Raw genomic sequence first — 16757 nt, 5'->3', positions numbered from 1 at the left:
ACATTAGGACATGTATCTGCAGACCAGAGATTCAGGTGAAAATAATAGGGTGGTCAGACCCTCAGTGCCCAGAAACCAAAATCTGAGCCAAGGGGAAAGGTGTTAAGGTGGGACTGGCGGGACAGCGTGGGAAGAAAGTGCTTTCTATCTATCTTTCTCCTTCCATTTGCCTTTTCTCATCTTCTGCTCTTTTCTCTTTTTCTTTCTCCTCTCATTCTCACCACAGATGTCGTAATAGTGGGGCTCGAGGGTCTGAAGAGCCTCCTACCCCGCAGAACGACATGCATTGTGAGTGCCACAGTGTGGCTGTGTAAGATATTCTTATGTGTGGATATAAATCAACACTATTTCCAGTCAGGTGGTCAAGTGAAAAGACTCCCCACCCCCAAGACCACTCTTGAGAGTTTTGGGGAACACACATCTGGTGCTGATATGGCCAGAAGAGCATTTGGTAGAATTTAGATTAGTGAATTGAGCTGGGTGTTCTCGGGGGAGAGGGTGGGGAATGACCCCAGTGAGTCTCTTAGTGTCCTCAGTGAAGCAGATTCACTAATGAGCTACATAACTTTTTATTGACTTTTGGTGGGGGAAGTGGCAGGGTGACATTATCATTAGTATCAGAAAATAAGGTGAACAGTTCTTCAGAAAATGCTAGGGCAGTCAGTTTTCAAAAGTCAAATAGTTGAAACTACATTTGGCATGAGGAGAGAATGACCCATTTAAAACCGGGCTCACCTAAAACTTTTGAGGTAAGGGGGTTTCCCTCTAAATCAGTCCTGTATGATGTCCTCTCATTTAATTTTTCGCTGTACTGGCTAAATCATTTTTAGCTCTGTCACCAGGCTCCATCTCTTGTGTTTTCTCTTTTTCATACATACTTAAGTTGAGGAGTCTTTGGATTTTTGCCCCCCCCCCCCCAACCGGTCTTTTCTGCTTCGGTGGCATTTTCCAAGCATTCCCTTTTTAAATAAAAATATTAAATGAGTGTTAACAGGTGAGGAAAGCACTCAGTATTTAGCCAGGCCTCCCCTATAGCCTGGAGTTACTGTATCTCTTACTCTCACTAATTTAGAAATTCATTTTCCTCAATTGGGAGTATTTATTGAGTACTTACTATTTGCAAAGCACTGTACCAAGTACTTGGGAGAGTATAGTACAACAGAGTTAGAAATGTTCCCTGCCCATAACGAGCTTACAGTTTAGAGGGGGAGACAAACATTAATATGAATAATTCCATAATTTATAATATATGATTTAAAGGTATGTACCTGAGTGCCTTGTGATTGGGGCAATGATCAGATGTCCAAAGGTCATAGATCCAGGTGCGTTTGTAATACATAAAGAAAGCAACCAGTTTTGATAGTTCCAGGTACTCTCAGTTGGCCCATAATTGGTTAGGAAACTAGGGAGCGTTTGTCCAATGATGGGAGCTTGTTTGGATACAGTGCGCCATGGTGTCGGGAGACGTGCGGGATTGGGCAAAGAACAGAACTAGTTTTCCTTAACATGGGGTTTTGCAAGAATTCAGCCCCCAGGTTGTGGGAGAACGAGGTACATTGGGAAGGTTAATGACATTTTCTACTAACCTGGGCTTTTTGGACTTATGTTTGGACCACAGTTGGCTGGCAAAGAGATTCAAGAAACAAACTTTATATTGTAAGCTTCTTGAGGGCAGGGATCATATAAACTAACACTTGTTCTGTCCCAAGTGTGCTGTATAAGGGTTCTTCACAGAGTAAGCGCTCAGTATTGTTGATTGATATTGACTGTTAAGTCAGGGCTGTCAGTGCAGAGTTCTGCTTGTAGATCAGTTTAGTCTCGAAAGTCTGCTTAATAATTGTGGTATTTAAGTGCTTGTTACTTGCCACACACCCTACTCGGGTGGCACAATACAATCAGATGAGAAAGGTCCTGTCCCACATCAGTCAATCGAATTGAGTGCTTACTTGGTGGGGGGTTGGGGGGGTTAGAGGCTAATCCCTACCCTTAAGGAGTTTAGAGTCTACAGGATGAGGCGGACAATGACATAATTTTTTTTTTTTGTGGTATTTAAGTGCTTACTATGTGCCAGGCACTCTTCTAAGCTCTGGGGTAAAGATAAGCTGATCAACTGGGACACAGTCCATGTCCCGCATGGGGCTCACAATATTAATCCGTGCTTTACAGATCAGGTAAGTGGGGCCCAGAGAAGTTAAGCGACTAGCCCAAGGGCACACAGCAGACAAGTGGCAGAGCCGGGATCAGAACCTAGGTCCTTCTGGCTCCCGGGCCCATGCTCTATCCACTAGGCCATGCTGCTTCTCTGTTACAGGTAGGGGAAATGGGAGAGAACCAGGACCTGTGCGTAAGTGCTGCAGGGTGAATAAAGGATAATAATAATAATGGCATTTATTAAGTGCTTACTATGTGCAAAGCACTGTTCTAAGCGCTGGGGGGGATACAAGGTCATGAGGTTGTCCCACATGGGGCTCACAGTCTTCATCCCCATTTTACAGATGAGGGAACTGAGGCCCAGAGAAGTGAAGTGACTTGCCCAAAGTCACACAGCCGACAAGTGCAGGAGCCAGGATTTGAACCCATGACCTCTGACTCCAAAGCCCGTGCTCTTTTCCACTGAGCCACGCTGCTTCTCCAGGATGTATTTCCTGCTTCGACTGCTCCATGTGGGACAGAGGCTGTGTCCAGTCTGACTGATCTGCATCTACCCCAGCTCTTAGAACAGCACTTGACACATAGTAAGCGCTTAACAGATACCATTTTAAAAAAAGTGCAAGGGAGAGGCAGAAGGGAGAGGAAGCAGGGGAAGTGAGGGTTTAATTGGGGAAGGCTTCTTGGGGGAGATGCGATTTTAGTTAATCTTCGAGTGGTGACCTTTTGTATATGAGGGAGGTCCAGGTCAATCAATCAATCAATCGTATTTATTGAGCGCTTACTGTGTGCAGAGCACTGTACTAAGCGCTTGGGAAGTACAAGTCGCAACACACAGAGACGGTCCCTACCCAACAGTGGGCTCACAGTCTAGAAGGAAATTAAGGCTTTCCAGGGGGCACCTGGATTTGAACCCGGGACCTCTTGATCTGCAGTCAGATGTTCTACCCCTGAGCTATACCCCCCAACCTAGGGGTCAAAGGGAGAAGGTGGGTGAGAGGTTGGCAGGAACAGGTATTTATTCCCCATTTTACAGATGAAGAACCTGAGGCACGGAGCGGTAAAGGGACTTGCCCAAAGTCACATAGCAGGCAAATGGCAGAGCCGAGATTAGAACTCAGGTTTGGGAGAGTCTTTCCGTGAAAGTAATAATAAATTCCAAATCTTTCTCTTTTTTGGGAATGGAACCTGTAGTGACATTTACTTTCGAACTGTGACACCATCTCAGGTTGCCCCATTTTGAAGCAATGGTCATACAAGTAACTGGGAAAAAAACAGGACAATAGCCAAAAGCCAGAGAATGTTTCTGCCCAGCTATTTTCACCTGCACTAGAGTGTTTAATTCCATCCTTTCCAAATTGCCGAAACAGGATATGGATATAAGACTACTTAGTGCAATTCTTGGCGATCCCTATATTCTCATTTGCACATTGCACGGCACTGTGTGTCACTTCTATATATGCACACTTGCTTTCTTTTAATCTTTTGCACTGAAACTCTTCCTTTCTGGGGTACAGTGCAAGTAATAAAATCTCACCAGCGTTACCGCTTGTGTGTGAGGACAGGAAGTGGAAAAATAGAATTGCCAAATAAAGCAGAAAGTGTGTTCAGGTAGGTGGAATGTAATCGCCTCACTGGCCTGGCTCGATTCCAATTAAAGTAAAAGATCCTGTTTCGTTAAAAAAAAAAACTGCTACTTTTTAAAAAATGACCACAGGTGTTCAGCTTTTCTGTTTTAGTAACTTTGATCTTGTTCAAAGAGATAGTTTCCCTTGGCATGCTGTATATTTGAACCAGAAGCACGCTTCACATGCAGCCCACTTAATAAACCTATCAACTACGTCCTTTAGCACTTTGGCAGTCTCCATCCTGGTTTTCTAAATCAATCAGTGGAATTTATTGAGCATTTACTGTGTGCAGAACACTGTACTAAGCCCTTGGGAGAGTACAATACAAACTGAGCGTAGTTTTCTCTCAAATCTCATGAAATAGCTGAAGACAAGTGTACAGTGTATTCTGTGAGGTCCAAGTTTGTCATTTTGTCTTAAATTTTAAAAGACTAGCCCAACTAGCCTTAACTGTTGTGATAGTGTCATTTTCATCCCTTGGTGTAAATGAAGGCTTGAGAATTGGCCTGAAAATTACAAGTTCAACTCTTGGCGTTTTTGCCCTCTGAATTAGAACAATACTCGTTCTGTGAAATCTTGAATTATCCTTGCTTTTTCCATTAAGTGAGGTAACTTTGTCATTTGTGCTACCGTTCGTCTCATTAAAATAACGTTTATCGGGCTACCTCTGTTTCACAGAGAGCCTATTACAGTGATATTTTCACTATTCTTTAAGGCACCAGCTGCTGAAGACTCCTTCGAGAAATAGAAAATTATGGACTCCATCAAGAAGTAGAAATCAGAGTGTTCATCAGTGGGAGCATAAGTGTTTTACGTAAATATTTTTAAGGAAAAATTTTAAGCATTTTAATGTATTGGAGTAAAGTATGGCTTGTCTGGATAAAAACTGAATTATGTGTCAAAACACATGTCTTTGAAACGTGAATCATTTCAGTGCTAGTCTAATATCTGCACAGAAATCCATCATGAGGGTCCTGACAGTCACAAAGTTGGTGGATTTAGACCATTTAGTATTCTGAATTAGTGTTAGATACAACCAGATCTTTCAAGTGACAATAAACTTAGTGTGAGGTGGAGTTTGAGTTGGTTTTTGCCACTTTCCCTTCTTAAATTGGGTCCTCTAATCTTTGTAGATAGGCTGCAATACAAAATCGTCTGTAAAAATCTAAACGAGGAAAAATATGTTGTACAGTTCTTCAAAATTCAACTGAAATCTTGTCTCTCTTCTAGCACTCAAGTAGCACCCAAACCGCCCCCGACATTTGTCCTACGTTCAGACTTTGGGAATATCAGCGTTTTTGTTCTTACCCAATGTTTTTTTTGGTGAAGAAGGTCTCTGACCGAAGAGAAAAGTAACATGCTGTGCTGTACCGTGATCTCTGTGCCACCCATTTAGTCCACCATCCTCAAAGAACTGTTTTTGCTTGCCCGCTTCCTGCTGTGAGCATAATAGTGTGGCATGATTTCAGAATTTAAGTGCGTACTGCTCTCTCAAACTGAGAATTTCATGCAAATTACAACAGTTCTTAACCTCTTCAATGAAGTAAATAATGCTACTTTCTGTGATAGCTGGGAATTCAGAAGAGCTTAAAGCACTTGCTTTTTGTTACTCATCCTCAAATACTTGTGCAACTGGTAAAAGACATTTTCCCCATTTGAGTGATGGAGAAACTGAAATCCAGAAAGATTAAGCAATTGCTTAAGGTCACACAGTAAGTCATTGAGAAATCAGCTTTCCATGTGAGACACACTGCTTCTAAAAACACCCACATATGTGCTTGCACAAGTTAAAGCCAGTTATAAAAGCGATTCCAAAATCATATTTTAGAAAACTTTCGTTTTCTACTCCTCCTTTTCCAAGAAACTAGCATACTTATTTCCAGATTCTTAGCATGATAGTTTAGATTTTTTTTTTCCAAACAGTTCAGTTGAAGTAGACCGACGTTTGAGTTCTATAACATGAAGATTGCATTTTTGGAAAAACTTCATTTACTCTAACGACTGCACTCACAGAAGCCATTCCTGTGCATAACGTGGCGTGCTGTAGCCAACCAGGTTTATGATGCAGATGTATCGATTAGTCATTCAGTGGTATTGAGCACTTACTGTGTGCAGAGCACTGTGCTAAGCGTTTGGGTGAGTACAACAAGCGTCCTCTACCACCCTAATAATGTCCTAGCCAGAATATGTATTGAAAACCTGCCTTTTGAAAGAACTCAAAGTACCTGGTTTTAAATCTTTTACATCACTTTGAAACTCTGAGCCTTCTGCTTGAAAAGACAGCACCTTTTAAAGAAGTTGGCCTCCGTAACTTAGTTCCACATCCACAGTGGAAGTAAAGTCTAAAGGTCATCACCTCAGCATTTTTGAAAAAGGTTTTGTAAAAGTAGAGTGGTGACTTTTCTCATCTCAAACCCCCCCCCCCCCCCCCCCCCCCGGTTTGTCGCGTCATTAGTTCACACCACAGTATGAACTAATGAGGTGACTAAACAGTCACCGAGTGAGGTGACTGTACTGAGTATTTTGCAGATAGGTTGTGCCAGAGCTGGAACTGAGAAGCTGGAGCTCCTAATTCCCAGCCCAGTGCTTTTGTGTACCAGGAGACCCAACTTCCATTTGCTTTTCTAGTCTTTTCTGAAGAGGGTTGTATTTACCAAGCCCCAAGTTCACCAACTCGCTTCAGTGCTGCTCGTGGTGAAAAATTCTCCAAAAGTAGATACCCACTAGATCAGAGAGTGGACTAAGCTCCGTATCAGTCCTAACATACAGATCATTTCCAGCTTTTCCTGAGGCCAGTGAGGCAGGATTTTCCTGCTAGGTGGCTATCTCCTCCCAATTGACTATGGTTTCACTTAAACTTTTGCCAGCATTGTCTGCTTCACTGTCTTCCTGTACAAAAGAAGGATCTAAATTTTTCTGTTCCTTTCCTACTACATCAGGCAGGCCACTAGAATTTTTCATATTCTTCCCGCCCCAGACCCTGCTGTGGAAGGGAGAGGCAAAATATTTACCCCTAGCTCTCCCAATGGTGCCGTGAATAGAGGGGTGAGGGAGAGAGGTGAGGGAATCCCCCAGTAATCCAACTTCCCCAGATTTAGACAGTTGGGGCCTAGGGACCCCACACCTCACTTTAGTGGGCAAGAAACTCCAGGAATAGTATTCTTGGTCCTGAAGACCAACAGCCCAGATCAATCAATCAGTCCATCAAAGGTACTTATTAAGCATTTAGCATGTGCAGCATACTGTACTAAGTACTTGGGTGAGTACAGCACAACAGAGTTGGTAGACATGTTCACTGCCCACAGGGAACTCTGCCCACAGTCTAGAGGTCGTTATTTGAAGTAACTGATTCAGGTGGACTCTCCCTTCCCTCTCCCTCGCTGGGGCTAGGGCAGTCAGGGTTTAACATTAATAATAATGGTGGCATTTTTTAAGCGCTTACTATGTGCAAAGCACGTTCTAAGCGCTGAGGAGGTTACAAGGAGATCAGGTTGTCCCATGGGGGGCTCACAGTCTTAATCCCCATTTTACAGATGAGGGAACTGAGGCACAGAGAAGTTAAGTGATTTGCCCAAAGTCACACAGCTGACAGTTGGCGGAGCCGGGATTTGAATCCTAGACCTCTGACTCCAAAGCCCGTGCTCTTTCCACTGAGCCACGCTGCTTCTCATTACAACATTGGAGAACAGCGATTTCCCCTCGCGATTTCGCGAGATCACGTATAGTTCAGTCCCCTGGGCAATTGAGTGGCTGAACACCTGTCCAAGGAGCGAGAGTGTCCTTGTTAGCCCATTCCAGTATTTTATTGTCCTGAGAATCAAGCCGTTCTTAATGTCTCATCAAAATTTTTCCCGCTTCAGTTAAAGTCTGTGGAGGACAACCAGTCCACCTCGTGCCCACCCCCAATAAAATCCCTTCATATACTTGAAGTCTGTTAATTAGTTGTTGCCTGACCCTCTTGTCTCTAGGTTTAAACCACCCAAGTTTCTTCACATATTCTCACAGAATCTATTTTCTACCCTGAACACTTCAGGTTTTCTACACCTGGACACAATATGAGTTCACCCAGTACAGAATGAAGTTGGGGATCTTCTTTACAACTCTTCATGCTGTTTTTGCCTTACACAATAGCACTACTATTTAAGAAAAAAGCACAAGGCCTTCACTGCTGATTCATCCAACATGTGGTCAGTTATGATTGCCTTCCATTTTTGTATTGGCCTATTGTCCATTTTGTCTCTCCCCTTCCTGTATTGGTAGTGTTTGCCTTTCCCAGTTTGTAGGGCCGTCTCCCCAGTTTGTTAGAATTATGTTAGAACATCACTTAGAATTATGGTTCTATTTTCCAGGTTCTGTGAACTCATCCCAATTTGGCAGTGGATTTTGACTAGCAGAGAGTTAAAGTCAGCCAAGCGGCTGTGGAGTAGGTGGCATTTCCAAGACCGACAGGATAACCAGGGCCAACGTGCACTCTTTGGGGAGGCGGCAAATAGGAGTCAATGCCCCAAGGTTAATCTAGCCCTGACCACCTTCTGAAAGTGCCTCAAGTCCTACGGCTGCTTGTCTCATGTGCCCCTTCCATTTGTGGGCACTAAAATCCTATACTTCTCATTCCTCCGGCCCCTCCCCGCTATCTCTGCAGGCTGGGTTGTACGCGGAATCCAGGTGTGGGCAGGGGGAAGCTGCCCCACCCCTCTGGTGAGTCAGGTCTTTTCTACCAGCCTTCAACTTCCTAAACCTGCCGAGTATGAAAGTTGGAAAGTAATATGGAATCTGTCTCATGAGATGAAAATCTCCCGGGGCCAAAGCTCCTCAGAATTATAATTCCACTAGATCACGTCTACCAACTATTGTACTCGCTCAAGGGCTTAATACAATGCCCTACTCACTGACAAGGCACAATAAATACTGCTGATTTGATTGTTATGAAAATCCTTGGCAGGCCATTGTACTCAGAGCGGGCAGTGGGAGAACTGACAGAATGTCAGAGCTACCTCATGTCCAGTTAGGTCAAATAATTGACTTTTCACACTGCATAAGTTCTAGTAACTGGTGGTAGAGACATCTTATTCGTTCATTCAGTCGTATTTGAGTGCTTATGATGTGCAGAGCACTGTGCTAAGCTCTTAGAGGATAATACAAAACAATAAACATTCGCATTCTCTGCCCGCAGCAAGCTTACAGTCTTGGGGAGTGGAGGGGATGGACGGACATACATTAATATAAATAAATGCCAGATATGCACGTAAGTGCTGTGGGGCTGGGAGGGAGGAAAGGGAGCAAGTGAGGGCCACAGAGATAGAAGTGGGAGAAGAGGAAAGGGGGGCTTCGGGAAGGCCTCTTGGAGGAGGTGTGCCTTCAGTAATTGTCAAATTTTGAGGAAGGGGAGAGCGTTCCAGACCAGAGGCGGGGCGTGGGCAAGGGGACAGCGGCGAGATAGACCAGATCAGGGCACAGTTAGAGGAGCGAAGTGTGCTGGCTGGGTTGTAGAAGGAGAGTATTGAGATGAGATACCTTTTAGACTGTGAGACCACTGTTGGGTAGGGACTGTCTCTATATGTTGCCAATTTGTACTTCCCAAGCGCTTAGTACAGTGCTCTGCACACAGTAAGCGCTCAATAAATACGATTGATGGTGATGCGATAGAAGGGGGCAAGGTGACTGAGTGTTTTAAAACCAATGGTGAGGAGTTTTAAGAGTGTAGGCTGTAATCTTGTGGTCAGGGAACATATCTACCAGCTTATGTATTGTACTCTCCCAAGTGCTTAGGACAGTGCTCTGTGCCCAGTAACCACTCAGTAAATACCATTGATTCGTTTCTCTACTTTAACAGCTGTCAGACTGCACATTTTCTTTAAATATAGCCTACTGTTCAAAGAAAGCCAACTCCTGACTTAGCCGTACAGTGAAGTCCTGAATGCAAAGATTGATTGGTAGACAAATACCTTGTTTGAACAGTTTCGGGAATAATCTGACGGGCTTTTTCTGTGATGCGAGAACCTTTATTACAAGTGCATGTTTTGGCAACATTAAAGAGTAATTCTAGTGAAAGGTGATTAGATCGAATGCCTTTGGTAGATGAAGGAATGCTGATTTTACTATACCCAGTTTTTTAAAAAAACGTGAGGTAACAATTGGTAACTTGACTGGTGATGTTGCTTGAATTAATTCTATGTAAGCTTTGGGCAGAAATATATCATTCTGAAGTAGAATAAAATGGAATGAGGAGAAATCTGCTTTTGGTTAGAAACTATGATCCCCTTTTCAAATTTTAATAATAATAGTAGTATTTAAGCGCTTATTATGTGCCAAGCACTGTTCTAAAGGCTGGGGTAGATACGAGGTAATCAGGTTGCCCCATGTGGGGCTCACAGTCTTAATCCCCATTTTACAGATGAGGTAACTGAGGCACAGAGAGGTGAAGTGACTTGTCCAAAGTCATGCAGCTGGCAAGTGGCAGAGCCAAGATTAGAACCCACAACCTCTGACTCCCAAACCTGTGCTCTTTCCATCATCATCATCATCAATTGTATTTATTGAGCGCTTACTATGTGCAGAGCACTGTACTAAGCGCTTGGGAAGTACAAATTGGCAACATATAGAGACAGTCCCTACCCAACAGTGGGCTCACAGTCTAAAAGGGGGAGACAGAGAACAAAACCAAACATACTAACAAAATAAAAGAAATAGAATAGATATGTACAAATAAAATAAATAGAGTAAAAAATATGTACAAACATATATACATATATACAGGTGCTGTGGGGAAGGGAAGGAGGTAAGATGGGGGTGATGAAGAGGGGGATGAGGGGGAGAGGAAGGAAGGGGCTCAGTCTGGGAAGGCCTCCTGGAGGAGGTGAGCTCTCAGCAGGGCCTTGAAGGGAGGAAGAGAGCTAGCTTGGCGGATGGGCAGAGGGAGGGCCATGGTGCCCTAATCTTAATGAATTCTGAAATCAAGTTGGAACAACAATCCAAAATAACACTCCTAATGGTGAAATATCAAGAACTGACCAAAGTTCTGTATCATTCTTCTCAAGAGCATAGATTTGTTACTTTTTACTTATGAGGGCGATCTTTTATTTCAAGGAAGTATTTTCTCATAATATGTCCACACTGGGGAAAAAGAAACTCAGTTTCATATCACAAAGTCAAATGCCACAAGTCTTTTGAGAGCTGATGTTACAGAAGGTCATGAATGTCCATCTGTTTTTAAACTATTATTTGGTCTTTAAAGCTTTAATAGGCAGTGCATCAATTTGGGCATATTAAAGTGGTTACTGCATTTTCTTTTCATGCTATTTATTTATCTCACCTTTTTGTCAGAAACTAATGATATATTTGCTCTTGTGCAGAGACTTGCTAATCCAGTTATATCACCCAACATTTTTCACCTGTTTTCTGCTTAGTTGGTTAGGGTATAATTTAGATTATTTAACCTGTTTTTCTCTCTGATTATTTATTGGCTATTATTACTGTCTAGGATTATTACTGTCTAAGTTAGTCAGTAAGTAAGTTAGTGCCAAAATTGTATTTTTTACTGTAAGGTAACTTGGTTCCACTTCCATTATTAGGCCTCAATATATGCTGCCTAGTTTAAAAATACTAATATAATGCCTTTTATGTCAGTAAAGCAAACCTGTAACAATGTCATTACATATTTTTACTAGATATACATTTAACAATTTAGTATCTTAAAATTATATTTTAGCTGTAAATGTCTATCATTACACTTCAAGACTCAGTTTATTGAACGACAAATTAACCAATTCAGTCAGTAAGCTTGTTGTAGGTACGGAATGTGTCCTTTTATTGTTAAACTGTACTCTCCCAAGCACTTAGTTCAGTTCTTTGCATACAGTTAGCACTCAATAAATACGATTGAATGAATGAATGGATATATTTTTTCCAAATAAATTTGACCTGTCGAGTGATACTGATCAATTGCCCAAAGAAACAGTTGAAAAAAAAACAAACAGATGACCATTATTTGACATCTAGAGTGTTCCAGCACTACTTGGTTGTATCTACTGTGAAGCTGGACAACAGTCTTTTTCAAACACTGTAATAAAGCAAATGTAATATAAGGGTAATTTTTCTTTTTTCTTTTTTTTCCCCTTCAACTTCCCACTTCCTGTTCCTAACAGGTTTTTTTTCATGTAGACCAAAGTACCTTAGCTCTATTTAGCCTCTTGTCCTTTAAAATATACATTTGAGAGAGATTGTGAAATACTTGGTGTTCTTCTTTTCTTTATTAAAAAAAACTATAGGATTTTTGACAGCCGGTAAAATAGATGTGTATGTGTGAGTTCTGCTGAAGAACTTGTTTATTCTGGGAGGATGACCTAAGGACTTTTTACTGTTGTCATGGAGGACTATGGCCGTTGCAAAAAGTAAAATAATGCTTAATTGAACAGATACTGGTATTTAGAAATTTTATAGTGAAAAGTGATTGCCTATTAGTCCTACCAATTTGTTTGCTTGCTCCAGTGTAGGTTTAGATTTACACTGTTGCACAGAAATAAAATGTTTCCAGAGCAGTGATTAAAATACAGGAAAATCTTGTTGGTTTTTATGATTTGCTGGAGAATCAATCAATCAGTAATATTTATTGAGCACTTACTATGTGCAGAACACTTTGTTAGCATTTGAGACAGTACAGTAAAGTTAGCAGACACGTTTCCTGCCCATAACGAGTTTACAGAACGAGTTTACAGTCTACAGAAAGAAACCATAAGCCATGTGTAGGATGTACAGCATTCAACAAACAGCAGTAAAGCCAATGTTGGTAATTTCATGTAGCGAAGGCAATTCTGGTTGAAGTGTCAGCTCCATCTTTTACTCTGTGACTAAATCAAGGAAAGCTGCAGAAAGGGCTTTTCCACTGGGAGCCAGGATGGGGAGGCGAGGGAAGAGGTGAAAAGGAGAAGCTTGGGGTTATTTCAGCATTCTGAGAGAGGAAAAAAGTTTCTCATTATGGCGGGGATATTATAAAAGCTTCCATGAGGGTGGATTTACATTCATTAAATGGCACTGCAAAATTTACCCTAAGCAGCGTGAGAACACATAAGAATAATTTACAGGCAGAATGGTGACCTCCAGCAATGTTCATTATAAGGTAACCAAGCTCATCGTTTCTGTCATAAATTACAGACTAGACTGGCAACACAGTGTGCTTGTTTCTCTTGCGTAGGCATGGTGAATGTCATCTGGTAAAACTATTCATTTTCACCAACAGACCAGTACATACTTACTGTTTGCTTTGCTTACATCTGGTCTCTTTTCTTAAAAAAAAAAATACTTTATTGATTTTTTTTACATCTGTAAATGCTCGGTTCTGTGAGACTGTGTCCACATTTTGGCTAGAACACCTAATAATGGTATCTAGCCAAAATGTGGCTAGATTGTGGCTAGAACACCTAATAGTGGTATTAGTTAAGTGCTTTCTCTGTGTCAAGCACTGTTCTAAGCACTGGAGTAGATCCAAGGCCATCAGGTCCCACGTGGGGCTCAAAGCCTAATGGAACTGAGGCACAGAGAAGTGAAATGACTTGCTCAAGGTCATAAAGCAGGCAAGTGGCAGAGCTGGGATTAGAACCCAAGTTCTCCGACACCCAGGCCTGTGCTGTTTCTCCTAGGCCACGCTGCTTTTCTCAAACACAACTGCAGAATTCGGGCAGGTTTCCTCTGACTACACAGTACTGTCTGAAGGCAGTGCAGCCCAAAGAAACAGGTGTGCGACTACTAATTCTAGTGTATTGCACTCTCCCAAGTGCTTATCACAGCACTCTGCACAGAGTAAGCATTCGATAAATGCCACTGATTGATAATAATAATAATGATGGTATTTGTTAAGCACTTACTATGTGCAAAGCGCTGGGGAGGTTACAGGGTGATCAGGTTGTCCCACGGAGGGCTCACAGTGTTAATCCCCATTTTCCAGATGAGGGAACTGAGGCACAGAGAAGTTGTGACTTGCCCAAAGTCACAACACAGCTGACAGTTGGCAGAGCCGGGATTTGAACCCATGACCTCTGACTCCAAATAATAATAATCATAGCATTCATTAAGTGCTTACTATGTGCAAAGCACTGTTCTAAGCAAAGCCCGTGCTCTTCCCACTGAGCCACGCTGCTTCTTGATGTGCAGTTGGTGTCGGGCACGGGGGGAAGTACTGCAGTTTGGCTTCCTTCATGAGCAGTTCTGCAAGAATGCAGCCTATGTGTTAGAAGAGAGCACGGTCTATTTAAAAAATGTATAAGGATGTTGCATCTCCTGCCTGTAGTATTGAAATGCAGCGAACAGTACTTAGTACACTTTTAAGCGTGCAGTTAAAACTGGCAGTGCTAAGGTAGGTGGTTTTAAGGTTTTTCTTCAGTTCATTGTGGGCAGGAAATATGTCCATTATATCGTGTTGTACTCTCTCCGGGGCTTAGTACGGTGCCCGGCACACAGCAAGCGCTCGATAAATACGATCGATTCTCCCCTTACCCTTGTTCTAGGTTCTTCCAAATATCTCATTTCCTCTTGGCTCCTAGTGCTAGAAGCCCCAAACAAAGGAGCTTGTGAACTGTGCACCTAGCTTATTGCTTTCCTAGAGGTGTAGCCAAATCAAAATGTCAAGATCCACGTCACTTTTACTCTACACCTGCTCCACAGGAGAGCAGGTACTGCAGGTGCAGTTACAGAGGAGGAATTATATGCCCCTTGGATGGTATCAAACCCTGGAGAAGCCCTGTCCGCCGGAGCTCAGGACCAACTATCTGCATGGAGGAATTGATAAATAGTAATTGTGGTATTTAAGTACGGGCACTGTACTAAGCATTGGGGTGGATAGAAGCAAATCGGGTACAGTCCCTGTTCCACATGGGTCTCACAGTCCCTATCCCCATTCAATAATAATAATTATGGCTGGATGTAAAATACATTGTATGTAAAATATAATTTATTTTTATGAATTATATGTAAAGTATAATTTTACAGGCGAAGTAACTGAGGCCCAGAGCAGTGAAGTGACTTGCCCAAGGTCACCCAGCCGACAAGTGACTTCACCGTCTTCTAGACTGTGAGCCCACTGTTGGGTAGGGACCGTCTCTATATGTTGCCAACTTGGACTTCCCAAGCGCTTGGTACAGTGCTCTGCACACAGTAAGCGCTCAATCAATACGATTGAATGAATGAATGAATGAAAAGTGGGTGAGCCGGGATTAGAACCCGTGACCTTCTGACTCCCAGGCATGTGTGCTGTATTCATGTGTGCTTTTCTGTGTTAGTGGTTTGTAGGGGTCTATTAGCACCCCGCTCAACCTACTGATCACTTTCCCTCTGGTTCATGAAGTGCTATCAGCGATTAAACAGGCAGGGGTGGGGCACACTGAGAAGTGCAGGCAACAAGATTCAGTAAAAAGAAAAATTCAGATAGCATTTATGACCACAGTGACCTCAGCAGAGACAACCCACCTTTAGATTAATGGTAGCTCCCCTTGGGATGCAACAGTGAACGCGTCTTCAAGCCCAGTGGGCTAGTGAGGACAACAAATGAGCTCTCATGGCTAAAGTGCTGTGATTCATTGCACTTTGCTTCAACACATTTACCGTGGGAGGAATCAAGGATCTGTGCAGAATATCAGGTTCCTCAGGGGTACTGAACCTGAAAAGGTGGACTAACTGACAAATCACCTGGGCGCATACTCTCTTTCCCTGTAAATAAATATCTCCCTCCATGACCATAAAATAAATCTTCATCCGGTCTGCGTGTGAAAACTGAAAGGGTCTGCCACAGAAATTTACCTCCCTACCAGTTTTTCCATAGCTTCAACTTCTTCTCTACGTTATGCTCGTCCGTCCCAGTTTTTACTATGGTGACGTGTAAATGAATTGACATCTCCAAGATCCAGTATTGCCTTCCCCATTACCTCTCCACTATCCAAATTGAGTAGGGGGTGGGAGAGAGTTTGCGGTGTCTGCTAAGGAAAAATTGGCTTTCATTTCAGAACCAACAGTACTAACAGCCCATTACGGAGGTCCTTTTGGCTCCATTGGTTTTGCCTGGCCAGGCTAAAAGAATGGGGTAGGGGAACTTTGTGTAGTTTTAGTTTCCTCACCTGTTTTGGCTAAATCCCAAGCAATTTTGGTTTGGTTTTTTTTTTTAATTGGTATTGTTAAGAGACTCTGTTAATGTAGAAATTATTTCTCTTTCCTTCTTTGAACAAAAATCATAGCATATGACAAGCAAGATTTGCCATTTATTTTATAGATATCCATCATAGCGTATGTGTAGGTTTCGGGTGGAGCAGATGGCTTTGATTCCATAAAATAATTTAAGTTGTGGGGAAAAAAAATTTAAAAAGTCCCCAGATATTTATTTCAGATGTCCACGAAAGTATCCAGATACTGTTTACTTGGACAGCCCTTTGTCCTCAGAAGCAAAACTAAACAAAACTTTTCATAGCTGCTTGCGTCTATAACATCCAGGAGTTTGGGTTTTTTCTTCTAGGTTCTTAGTGCTTTTATTTGCCAAGTCACATTTTCTTCCTACAATCTTATCCTGAGTGGGCATTTCATGTAGAATTTACCTTAATACAATTTTCTGTAATATATATTTGGTTAGAACTTTTAATAGCATCTGAGTAGTTCTGTTTCTGACAAGTTTCATCCATGTGTACAGTGAAGGTAAGACTATGTAATGTCTTATACAATGAACTTGAAAGATAGCACTAGGACAGTTATGTTTATATCTCCTGACTTTGTGGGTGATAATAGTTTTCACTAGTAGCATTAAATAATCCAATGAGGTGGTTAGTTAATGAGCTTTATTGTCTGTTCCTGAGTATTTTGAAGGCAGAGTAAATCTGCCTCTTTGAGAGTGTGTGGGGCAAAGGTGTTGTAAAACCAGAACATAGTGGTGCTTTTATATATAATTACCTCACGCTGCAAATAACATTTTAAATCAGGGAAGTTAAATTTACTAGTGGGTCACATTTC

The 16757-nt window shown here is 42.2% G+C and overlaps 1 protein-coding gene and 1 non-coding gene across 3 annotated transcripts in view; one reads left to right on the top strand and one right to left on the bottom strand.

The window, feature by feature from the left end:
- Nucleotides 1-268: 268 nt before the first annotated feature.
- LARP4B (La ribonucleoprotein 4B) overlaps nucleotides 269-16757 on the top strand; it is a 77989-nt gene continuing 61500 nt past the window's right edge. The window contains exon 1 of one of the 2 annotated variants that reach the window (XM_038755493.1): nucleotides 269-288. The gene's annotated coding sequence lies outside the window, so the exon portion shown is untranslated. Of the gene's footprint in view, nucleotides 289-7938; nucleotides 7964-16757 lie in introns of those variants that run through there. The other variant, XM_038755492.1, reaches the window with a different exon arrangement.
- TRNAC-GCA lies at nucleotides 3042-3113 on the bottom strand. The gene has a single exon. It is a non-coding gene; the product is annotated as a tRNA-Cys (tRNA).

The sequence above is a fragment of the Tachyglossus aculeatus genome, chromosome 13, assembly GCF_015852505.1.
Source record: "Tachyglossus aculeatus isolate mTacAcu1 chromosome 13, mTacAcu1.pri, whole genome shotgun sequence".
Taxonomy (NCBI): domain Eukaryota; kingdom Metazoa; phylum Chordata; class Mammalia; order Monotremata; family Tachyglossidae; genus Tachyglossus; species Tachyglossus aculeatus.
The sequence above is the reverse complement of the archived record's forward strand: the minus strand, read 5'-3'. Positions and strand labels throughout refer to the sequence as shown.